Raw genomic sequence first — 12,599 nt, 5'->3', positions numbered from 1 at the left:
GATCAATTGGCTATACTTAGTGAGTAAGAATTAGTTAAGGATGATTCTGAGTTTTTGACTTTGGTGATTGGAAAGGCTTGGGTATCATTCCGTTTCAAAGAGAGATAATATGGAAACAAGTAGGTTATACAGGAGGATAATGAGTTCAGATTTTGTGATGTTGAATTCAGAAAAGAGATATCTTTTAAATAGTGAAACCTCAAAAAAATGTGTTTGCAGTGGAGATACAGATTGCAGAATCACCAGCATAGAAATGATAATATAGCTCAAGATTGAAAATAAGAAGGTGCAGAATTGAAAATAAGAGCATCAGGAAGATGTTTAAAGAATGCGAAGACTGGAGGATCCAAATTGGAACCCTGGAGAAAAACCACCATTTAAAAATAGAGGCTGGGCGGACTGCCTTCTCTTAACCCTTTCGGATCTGCTCTGTCCTCCTCTCTGCCCTGCTCTGTGCTCTCAGAAGCTGACCTGTTTAGACCACATAAAATGACTCCCTTCTTCTCTAACTTTAAATGTTCATCCAATTGAGGAGGTACTTGCAAAAAAAAAAAATCAGATGGAAGAAGAGTTCAGGGCTTTTCTTCTATCTGTCCTTGTGGGTTCTCTCAGCATTGACAGGTTCCATGACTGAGGGTCACATTTCCTCTAGGGCTCAACAAAAGACTCTCTGTCTCCAGGTTCTTGGAGCTCCTCCCTCTGCTTGCATTCTATGCCTAGGAGCAGTGACACCCACAGATATTAAACCTAGGGAACTGCACTGCTCCCCGCCGTCTCCCTGTGTCACACTTTCGTAAATAGTTCCTATATTAAAATTCCAAATCATCCAGTTTTGACACCCGTCCATTTCCTGACATGACCCTGCCTGGCATATAAGCAGAGATGCAGGAAGGAGAAATGTATCGTAAAAGGCAAATGTGAAAGAATCTCCAACTGAGAAATGGTTACCAATGGCAAATACTGCAGAAAGGTCATCTTGGACCTGACAATTAGCTGGTTCTTGATGACCTCAGGAAGTAAGTTTCCAATTGAATACTACAGTAGAATTATGAATTAATTATACTATGAATTAAGAACAGAAACACAGAAAGTACGAAGTGTGGTTTAGGGCCTATTGGCGGTGAAGACGTGGAGAGAAGACGGCTAGTTAGCAGGTAAAAAAATGATATGTTGGCAGGGACTGGGGCATTCGTATGCTAGGGGGAAGGAGCCCATCGAGAGGAGAGGTAAAGTACAGTAGGTGAGCAGGGAGCTCTGTGCCGCCAGTGCCGTCGGCCAGGGGAGAAGAGATGGATACCTAGACCGAGCTGAAGGCAGGGAAAATGAAGTGAAGGGGATCAAATCAAGCTCTGTTTTAGAATTATGAAGCAGGATAGTGGTGACTTGACAGGTTCTGCACATTTCTTCAAAATTACTATAAAATCAGCTCTCTTATATATATTGTTAATTTAGATGGGCGGTGATTTATCTTGGACAGCCTATTTTAATTCCAGATTTTCACGAAAGTTAGAATTCTGTTTAATTTTCTTTATTTTTAGGTACTTGAGTTATCTATAGGTTGAGAGTTGTTGAAAGTCCTTTACATTTATGTTTGCACACTTCAATTTCTTGGACATTCTTGCAGATCTATTATCTTCTTTGACGAAAAAAGTACGCGTTAACATACCACATATAACTCTAATAAATAAAACTGCAAAATGTAATAGCTTTTTAGTTAACCTCTTCTAGAACTACATTAAATAAATTCTCATCTATTTTTTGTCTCATTTCTTTAGGTAACAAACTGTCAAGAATTCTCATTTTACTATTCTAAAAGAATAATAGCGTTAGTAATAATGGGTGCACAATTTTAGCTGGAACTGAATAGCACCATGATAAAGCAAGGTCTTTGTTTAAACAGAGTAACCAGACGACGAAATACGTTTAGGCTGCCATGTTTCTCCCCTCGATTTAACCCTGGAAGTTAGATGTGAAGGAATCATGGATTCCAGGGACTAAGAACACTGCAAAAATAACAAAACACCTTGAGAAATCATGGAAAGACTTTCTGGAATTGGCAATGATTCTTTCATGTTGGATTTTTCACAGAATGTCAACTCTGTCTCCCCATAATTTAAAGAGTTGAGAGAAAAAAATCCAAAAATTTGTATAAAGCCATCAGTAATAAACACCACTGATCAAAACCTAATTAAGATGATAGTGACTTTAAGTCAAAGAAAATATTAGATTATTTTTCTCCTCCGTATACCTTAAATTGAAGTAAACATTAGGGTGGCAAAAATACAAGATAGTAACTGCAGAAACAATTTAATATTTGACAGTGTTCAGGATGTATTTTTCCTAAAGTATATGTCACAGTTTTGAAAATGTGATTGTAATAAAATATTTCTATAAAGGCTACCTCACCATGATAAAACTAAATTCGATTTATCAAAGAAAATGCATGAAATACACAGTTGTGCCATTTAGGAAAAAAAAAATACTCCTTAGACTCCTGAGTTCTCTTCGTTCTTTTTCTATGTGTATTTCCACGTATCTCCGATCATGTGTTAAATGATTGTGTGTATGGTGCAAAACCTGTTTTGTAAACTTGATTATTTTAGTTAACCGGGAAGAGACTAACCCTAAAATAGTTGACAGCTGGTACAGTGATGTTGGCTTAATGGACATTCAGTTATTGGATACTTTAAAGTGTTATTCAAAACCGTTAACATTGCCTGTTAACACATGCTATCAGTGCTACCTGGGGAGCTGCTTCTGGTCTCGCTGTGGCGGCTTCTCCATCCCTGGTCCACGCCCCAAAGAGCACCACGTGCTAAGTACAGGCTTTTGATTATTTAAATGGCTGAGAATTCAGGAAAGGTACAAGGATGAAGGAGAGTTAAATGAGCCACTATCGTGTGACCTATAGCATGTATTCGGCATGAGAGACTAGATCCTCATTTAGTAGAAATCCGATGAAAATATTAATTACATATATAAACAAATGACATACAAAACAAATTACATTTGATATAGTTAAAAGGAAGCATTCTGAAGCATTAATGGCCTAACTCCTACCTCAATGGTGTCTGCGGCCCCTTAAAAACTCAAGAATGGATTTTAGGTTGCACTTTTAGCCTATTTGAAAATATTTGTAAACTATGCTAGTCAAACGAAAGGAATTTAGGCAGAGAAAATTATTATTATTACTATTAATAATAATAACACTTTAGAATTACTGAAATTGTTATTACCTAATAGGCCATGTTAGTTAAAGCACTGAGTTTCCGCATAATCTTAAATGCAAATTGCGGTATTACATTCAAATTGCCATTTTATCTGTTTGTGATATGGGCGAGGACGGCAAAGTTTATTTAAGTTGCTTCATTACCCAGAATATTTCTCATAATTGCCATTAACTGTAGTAATGTCTTGTCTATGATATGGCTGAAAGAAAAGAATTTTAATTCTTCTCTCAATTATTAATCAATTTCAGTATTCCGTTCCTAATAGGGAAATGCTTAATAGAGCACTGTTCCCCCTTCCTTGACATCTTCCGCTTTCATATCGCTGATGAATGGGAATCAGACTACGGACCACTTACTGATTAGGTGAAAATTTCTAAGCACGTCATTTTGGAGTGAGAGTAATTTGTGCAATGGGATAATAATTTCTCCGTAGTGGAATGAATATTGAACAATGATTGATAGGGAATTAAAAAATACTTAAAAGCAAAACAAGAGGTGAGGTTTTCCAAGAAAAAATTTACCTATTGCCGATAAACATTGCATTGCATCTGTGCTTTTTTGCGGAGGAGCGGGATGGAGAGACGGTAAGGGAGGGAGTTATATTCAGTAGAAGCTGCCAGAAAAAATATATATAACAAATAAGGAGGTCTTTAAGTGCGGAATAGCAGAGCAGGGAGTGAGAACGTAGAAATTAGTCATTTTGCCTTTTATCTACCTATATTTTTTTCCTCCCAAATAAGAGCAGGGATAATCTATCTCTGTTTTATTCCTGCCATTCCTCGGTGTGCTCCTAAGGCTCTAGCAGTTAGCGAAAAATGAGCAATTATTTATGAGTAAATGAATGAGTTAATGCCGACACTGGATTAAATTTTAGTGTCTTTTTTTTCTCTCAATTCAAAGGACAATTAACTTTCTTTTTGTCTAATTAAGAGATCAATAAGCATGCTAAAGTCACCAAATTTCAAAATACTTCAATTTTTCTGCTTAAGAAGAATGAAATTTAATTGTTTTAAGATGGAAAGGACGATATGGTGAATCTTTATTTAGTAGATTTTAAAGGGAAAATTAGTCTTCATGTTGTCTGGTAGCAATATTTTGAAGTTTTATAAAAGGTGATGTTTCTCTAGAGAAGAGAAGTTAGTAGAAGCGATTGTGAGAGTGAGTTGAATCCGATTCCAGGAGAGCGATGCAGTGAAAGGTGCTAGAATGAGAGAACATTGCTTTTAAAAAGCCCCCGAGGACATTTATTAGAACTCCGCAAATAGTTTTATATGTTCAAGAAACATTTGAGATAAATATGTGTTAGCCTTCATTGAATGGCCAACTTTATACAAGGGCACTTTTGTCATGTACCAATAGAATCAATCACTCACAGTTTTTACTCATCTTAATATGAAAAAAAAAAAGTAAGTGACAATGTCAAACTGATATAAGATCAATTTAAGGATGGGAGTGCCAGCTGGGTATCAGTAAAATTTCCTGGAATCAGTAACAATTCCTTTCCAATAATTTAGACAGCTTTGAACTATTCATGCTGCTCTGATCATCAGATCTGGGAAGTTTCCATACATTTTAGACATTTTAGAGGGTTTTTTAAATTCATTTGTTTTTTGTTTTTTGTTTTTTGTTTTTAATCTCGAAGAATAAAACACACCTCAGCACTTACTTATCTGAAAGGCTAGTTCTGAACAATTTAAACTGATGTTTCTATTTGACTGCTCTTCTTGGTATTTAATCACAAAATACGGCGTTTTTATTGTCGTGAGAATACAGTTCGGGAAGTTGACCCTGAAAGCCATGAGCAGCCCAGCAGTTTTCAGGCAGTGATGAAATGCACCGGTCTTTCACTGGTGTATTCTTGTACCTTCTAAGCACAGAAGACATCTAAGGAATCATTTAGGTACTGCTAAAATCCAACTGAGCAAAACAATTCTTTCTCAAAGTCTTTAAGAGAGCATTTATTCTCTAACTTCAGAGGGAACGGAGAAGTCATGTTAGCGTGTGGCCATCGGAGTTTGGGTAACATGCAGGTCTCGGTCCTTGTCACTGATGAAGACAGGAATTTCCACTCAGTGACGGAAGAGGTGTTGCTTATTAAAGGCACATTGTGAGGTAGAATACTGGTCACTCCTAATGGGCCGTCCATATGGAAAAGAGGACAGCGCCCTGGTGGGGAGCGGGTTACAGCCAGGGGAGAGGGAGAGCTGTAACCCCGGGGGGAAGGAGGTCTGCCATTGTGTTAGCGGGTTCCGAAGATGGTCCTAGGTGATTGGCACGTGAGGTCATTTTGATTGACGCTTGGCCGCTATATAATTCTTAGTCTAGTGTGTATGCGCTTACCCAGAATTCAGTCTGTTATAATCAGATTCATGAACTTCCGGGCATAAACATGGTATTAAAATGATGGTGTAATGATGCTGAGGTTGTGGGCAGGTTAGGGTAGTACCTTCTGCTTAGGCACCTGTGGCCAGATTAAGCCAGCTATAGATTATGGCCCTCCTGTCCTTTGTCTCTGGGGATGCAGGAAGGATCCTCTAACTGCCAGTGGGGTGCTCTTTGGGAGGCCTCTGGGCTCGGTCTCTGTTCCTTTGTTCCCATCGCTCAGGTCTGACTAGTTAACTAACAGTGACATTTATATTTTTTCCAAACTAGTCACTGAGCAACATTTATGTCATCATATGGTGCAGTAAATGCTGTCTGATAACAAGAAAATCCATCTCCTTTTGAACTTGTAACTCTGTTAGGTTTTCAGGGTGACCATATATAATCATATATGTATTATCCAAACCAAGGTATTCTGAGAATAAAAGGGAATGCTTTTTATAAGTATGCCAGGACAGTGTACCTAAATCAGACCTTTCTGCAGAGATATACCCCACCTGTGTTTTGTTGGGGTGAGGAACTTCCAAGTAATTTAATAATTACCCCACTAGTATAAGTGACCAGCGACAAGATGTGCAATAGAAATGTCTATTCTCGCTGATTCCTTTCCTCTTTCTGCGATTAGAGCTGATTCTTCCCAGGACATCTGCAACCTGACAGGGAGATTGGGGGACTGAATGAAGGGACAGATATAGGACCATCCTTTCTTTTGGTTTAGCCTAGGAAAACTGGCTTTCATAACAGTAAAATGAAAATTACTTTCTCTTATTCAGCACTGAAGTAAACAAAAGTTGAGAAATATCCAATTTTATGATTCAAATGGTGTCCTTATAGTGATGCTGGCCTTTGCCTCCTTTTAAATTGTTTAAGAATCCCCCCAACAGAGCAGAGTGCATCTAACTTTTTGCAGAGCAGAAAACAACCATTTGTCTCAGTCTTTTTCCTCCCCCAACATGTTTCGTATTCCACTGTTTTGTTCTAATCCCCCTTTGTTTTATTTGGCTGCGGAAGCCGGAGAGCCTTGCCTTTGGCAATAAAAGCTTATGAGCAAACACTCTGAGCCTTGGAAAGCTGAAGCGTCACCCTGGTCTGCACATCCAACTGCGCCCCTCTCCTAAGTCCTGAGCCTGTTCTTAAATTGGAAGCTGAGGAGCTTTGCCAAGACTGCAGGTTGCCAGGCGGGCTCTGTAGGGCCGGTCCGTATTGATTCGAGTCGGTTCCCCTGTTTTCTGTCAGTGATCCTGTCGCCGGCTTTGATTCCTCATTATCTCAATTGCAAATTCCATGAACACATCATCATGCTGCCAGAGCTCCCAGGATTGAAACTGACAATACCAGATCGATGTCTCAGGGGCGCAGCCCTGAATCTCAATAATACAATTAAATTCCTTGAATGCGAGATTTATCCAGATTGTCGATTCTGCATTTTCTGCACGTTCCTATGTGAAGCTACGCACCCCCAGAGCCTGAGCACAGCGTCCCTGTCAGTGCATAACGAAGGAAGAAGACTTGACCGTGAACCTCAGGGAAAGATAATCAAATGTTGAACCTGCTGAGCCTGTTACGATGAAACTGTTAACAAGGCTTGCTGAAAGCACCAGGGGAACGCGGTGCGGGCAGGAAGATTGGGGTTCGGTTCCGGAATGTGTGAGCAGGGTTAGGCCGGGTAAGGAGGGCTGGGTGCTTGTTGCTGGAGCCGCGCTGCAATCCTGTCGAAGGATTTGTGTCTTCCCTCAAGAGTCGCTTCGGCACACAGATTCACTTGCATCAGTGAAGCTCCATTCTGAGAAACGTGCTGACAGAGAAAGTGTCATAAAAGACGACTGCATGTTTAAATTCTAGTTTGCACCAACACAAAACGAAATAACAAAGTAACAAAGCTAGAACAATTCCTTCCTTCCTTCCTTCCTTCCTTCCTTCCTTCCTTCCTTCCTTCTTCCTTCCTTCCTTCCGTCCGTCCTTTTTTGGTAATTTTAAAAGGTAGGCTAGGGAGAAAGAGAAGTAAAAAGCAGTAGTTACCCCGAACAGGTGCTTCCCATTTTTGATGGAATACAGAAGTGTAAGACCCAAGTAGCATCAAGCGTTCCTTTCAGTAGACTTGACTTTCAGATTACTCTCATACGTAAGACGACGGGAACTTAATAAACCTTCATCTTTCCTTTTCTATGCAAAGCTCAATATTCTTTGTTTTTATTTCATTAGATATCCCCCCTGGAGCACCTTCTCTCACTACCAGTGACCTCACTGAAGGATTTTAATGAATACAATTAACTCCCCACATCCGGCGTGAGGCCACTAAACCTCTGGGACTGATAACACATTCGCAGTCCCAGAGTCATTATCAGTTTTTATTTGAGATGGTTGAAACCTGAGCATGTGTTCAAGTTTCTCTACCTCTGAATTTCCTACTCCAAGAAACCTTGGCTATTCAAACTTGTCATTCGAGGTCACTTGAAATATACATTTAGCAATAAACAGTAAAATGATCTATCTGTCATGGAAACATGCTAAAATTTAGGCGAGGAGGCTATGTGTGACCAATTACTACTGAGGGTGTGATCTTTTTAAAATAATGCTATATATGTTAATTTTACACATTTAAATTATTTAACTCAATTTAGATAAACGATATAGAAATACATTTTAATATTATGACACAGTCTTGAAATGATCCAGATTTTTATATACGTATATATGTATACACATAAACACACATATATATGCATATATATATATATATATATATACATATATATATATATAAAGTGTATATATACAGACACATATAAATAAAAACTTCACAGGGAAAATATTTTCTAAACATTTATTCTGAATTTTTATTTATATTTAGGCACTGTGCTGTGTGTGTGTGCGCACATGTACGTGTATGTTGAAAAATGCACAGAGCTTAGGATGAGAAAACTTGGCTCAAAATTCATGATGGCACTTACAGTCTGCATGATACTGAGAAATACAAGTTAACTTCTCATTGTCTCAGTACCCATATCTACAGAATGGAAACAACAGTAGAACATAGTTTATAATTAAAGCTATTTTCATTGAGACGAATAGACAGCTAAATGAACAATTATTTTAGGCTTGGAAAATAGAGTTTAGTAATAGGAAATAATCTATACCATCTCTTTTACTTTTTTTCCACCTGCATCAGGATCTCTCAACCTTAGCACTACCGACAATTTGGGTCAGATAATTCCTTGTTGGGAGCTGTTCTGAGCATTGTAGGATGCTTAGCAGCATCTCCGACCTCTACCCATCAGCACACCCCACCTAATCGTGATAATTAAAAACATTTCCAGACATTGCCAAATACTCCCTGGGAAGCAAACTCACCCCCAGTGGAGAACAGACACCTATGTGTTTGGCTCTCAAATTTTTTAAATGGGCGAGGAGGTAATGGGAGGAGGAATTGTGTTGCTATACCTGATTATCAGTGGTTATCCACACGATACCCTGGCTGTCAACCTAGTTATGTAGAAGATTAAAATAAACCCCCAACATCAGCACCGGTAAGGTATTCTGCAAGCTTAGCCGTTTCCAATCCTTTGGATCAGTATGAAGTTTAGATTCAGAAAGTGTCTAGGATTGAAGACTTGAAACATGTCTAATTTAGATGTGGACCTATTTTTAGTTTTTTAATCAAAGAGCCTGAAAACACCACTTTCATGATATAAGAAAAAGTAGATAGATGCTTATGTTTTACATACTACACAAAAAAGATAGAAAAATTGCATTACTTTTTTAAATAAAAATGGGGAAACACCTCCAGAGTCTGCTATCTACTAAACATGGATCACCCTGTACACAGTATCCGTATGTCATAGAAATCATAATGGATGATCCTGAATACATTGTAGAAACAAACGGAAAGCACTTACTGAAACAATCATTTTTTAAAAAATTGAACCAGTTAGAGTCAAATAGTTTTGAAGGCTCTATGATTACAAAATATTCATGAATCTTTGAGAGGGATATACACAATGTAAGAAATTTTATTAATGGTGGCCCCTTATCTGACCTAATAACATGTTGCATTCTAGGATCTTTTTCTTATGGAAGAACTTTACTTTTTAATATCTATGCTCTGTGACTGCTCATCATATCAAGATGAATTATATTGCAAATAATCATATCTGGACTGCTTTTGTCTGTGGCTGAAGCTGAAGCCATCCAATTAATATATAGTGTTCAGGGAAAAGAGCTCATTTTAAACCAGGGTCTTAGGCAAAAGAAAGGACAGCCTTTTATTAACTTTGTCCCTTGTCTCTAGACATATTTATTGCATTCTTCTGGAACAGAAATAATAGAAGCTCAGGCATAAGGCCATGGTGCAAAAAAGAAAAAAAAAAAAGGGAAAAGAAAACCTCTCAGCTACCTTGAATGTAAATGTCTCTGTCATTTGATGGGACGCACTGTGGTTTTAGAATTTGAAAATGACTCACAAGTTTTTGAAATCACTCCTATAAAATGCATATTTAATGGTTAAAAGGAAGACTGTGTAGAAATTATAATATCTTGTTTTTTTCCTTGTATTTTTTTAGTACTGCATATTCGAGTTTGGTTTATGTCTCTACTGCTAGCCACCATGGTCAGTAAATTTTTGTTCTTTAATTTGTCTGTCTAGGAAATGGAACAAATATTACTGTTACTATGAATTTGAGTAAAATTTCAATATATTTATCTGTCACAGTTCATAGCTATCTATACTCCAATTTCACTTTAGATACTTGGTGTATATTTATTGTAAAAGGTAGGTCTTTATCCACTATTATTTCTTAAATTGTATCAATTACTCTTTGTGTTTTTCCCGTATGTGTCAAAATTTTTCAAATACGTCTCAATATGGGATTCTGGGAGAAAGTTATAAAGTGCAATTTCAGTTCACGTCAAAAACATTAACTTAGAGATATAGTGTTGTTAATACATCTCAGGCAAATTACTACCCAAGGGGTTGGGCATTTGGATACAGAACCCGAGACAAAAGTTGAGATGCTAAAGACAAGCTATGCAAGAGGTAGCATGTTGGGAATAGTTACAAATCAGGCAGAGTGGTAAACCATTCCTTAAATCCGAATATGTGCTGTACCTTAAGTTATCCTGGTAATCACCCTGGTATGGCTGGTCACACAGAAGCCCTGGACCTGACCCCACTGGTCAGAGGTAATTCAGGTGTTCATAATGAGCTAATCACCACGGTGGGTGGCATGGGCCACGCCAGTCTTGAGGCTGAGGAAGGGGTCTCTCATGCCTAAACAATGTGGCTTGAAAGTAACTGATGCTGGGTGATAAAACAAAACAAAACAATAAAGTGATAGACTTAAGAATACAGGAAATATTTTCAACTTTTTCCTATTCACTACTACACTTGGAAAAGAAAGTGTAAGAGACATTTCAATCATTGTGTCCTTACCTTTCCATAACAAAGGATTTGTCATGGTTCTGGGAAGGAGACACCTGCACCAATTAATAGAACCAAAGCTGTTTGGTTTCAGCTATTTTCTAATTTGAACGATTCAAGAAAAACTAAGAAATGTTAGTGGGGCGAACTGTGAGAAGTAAAGGGAAAGGACTTTTACATTTTCACTTTTCAGTCTTTCATATGATTTGCATTTTTGCAATAATTTTAATAATTTCATAATAAAACAAAAAGGAATAAAATATAAAAACAGAACAAATAGAAAATCATCTATAAGATTCTCCTTGTTCATTGACTTTTATTGGAACAATGAAGAAAACTTGAAAATGACATCAGTAAACTATTTCTGTTTAAAACACAGAGCTTATTAACATTTCCAATACCCTAGATAATGGCAAATTTTTAGTATGAAAAAAAAGTTCACTCATTTTGTTTGCTTCCTTATTCCATTGGTCTTCCTTTCCTCCCTCCCTCCCTCCCTTCCTTCCTTCCTTCCTTCCATCTTTCTGTCTTTTATTTTTTCTTTCTTTCTTTCTTTTTTTTTACAGATTAAAAAGAATATGGAAATTTTTTGATTGGTTGCACACCATGAAATTTTTTCCTAATATCATAATCTAGTGTTTCAGGCTTTAGAGATGAATCATGAGTTCAGAATCATATAGCAGTTACAAGCAGATTAAGGCCTATTGGGAATCAAACCTTAGCTTTATAACTTAACATTCTTGTTAACTTATATAAAGGGCAAATTACTTACTCTTTTTATGATTCTATAAACAGACTTGATTTCTAACTCATAGGATTGTAAGGATTGAGTTAGTAGAGTGTTTAAGTGGTTAGTGTTATACCTTACACATAGTAAACATTCAGTAAGTTTAGCTGGTGATCATTTCAAGCTGAAAGGAAATTTGAAGAACGTGAAATCAAACATTAGAAAAATAAATTACAGAGGCCCCATTCATAGCCACACATTCTCATAATTACACACTGTATTTCAGGGTAATAAATCATGATTTTGCTCTTTTAAACAGATCACTCTCTTTTGGGGAATGTTGTCTCTTTAACTCCCAGTTCCCTTTAACTCCTACTTTCTCCCCTCGGTGTAATCAAATAATCCTTTCTATTTACTTTCAAGCAATAAATATGGGAATGGCTGCTGATTTCTTTCAGTAATTACCCAAAATATTTTCTAAGATCAGGAAGCATTAATTCATATTCTAGTTTTATCAAGTGAATGTTTGTCAAATAAACACTTAGAATACAGCTGGAGTTGTTGCAACTCATTTAAACAAATACTTCAAGATAGCATGTATCCTAAAATAAGATAAAGTATTAAATTACTTGGAAGATTTATGGAAATTTCAATCATAAAAGTGTTAGAAATGAGAACATTTTATATTCATGTGTGATTTTTTTTTTCAATTATAGTCATTATATTATAAAAATCATACATTGGAGAAGTTTTAAAGCATAAGTATGAAACAGTGTTTTGCTGGTTATTTCCAAGTTTATTTCAATTTATCAGTTTCATTACACAGGTCACACAAATTGTCTTT

This window comes from Pteropus medius, unplaced genomic scaffold (genome assembly GCF_902729225.1).
Source record: "Pteropus medius unplaced genomic scaffold, Ma_sr-lr_union100, whole genome shotgun sequence".
Lineage (NCBI taxonomy): Eukaryota > Metazoa > Chordata > Mammalia > Chiroptera > Pteropodidae > Pteropus > Pteropus medius.
Note: the sequence above shows the minus strand (reverse complement) of the source record.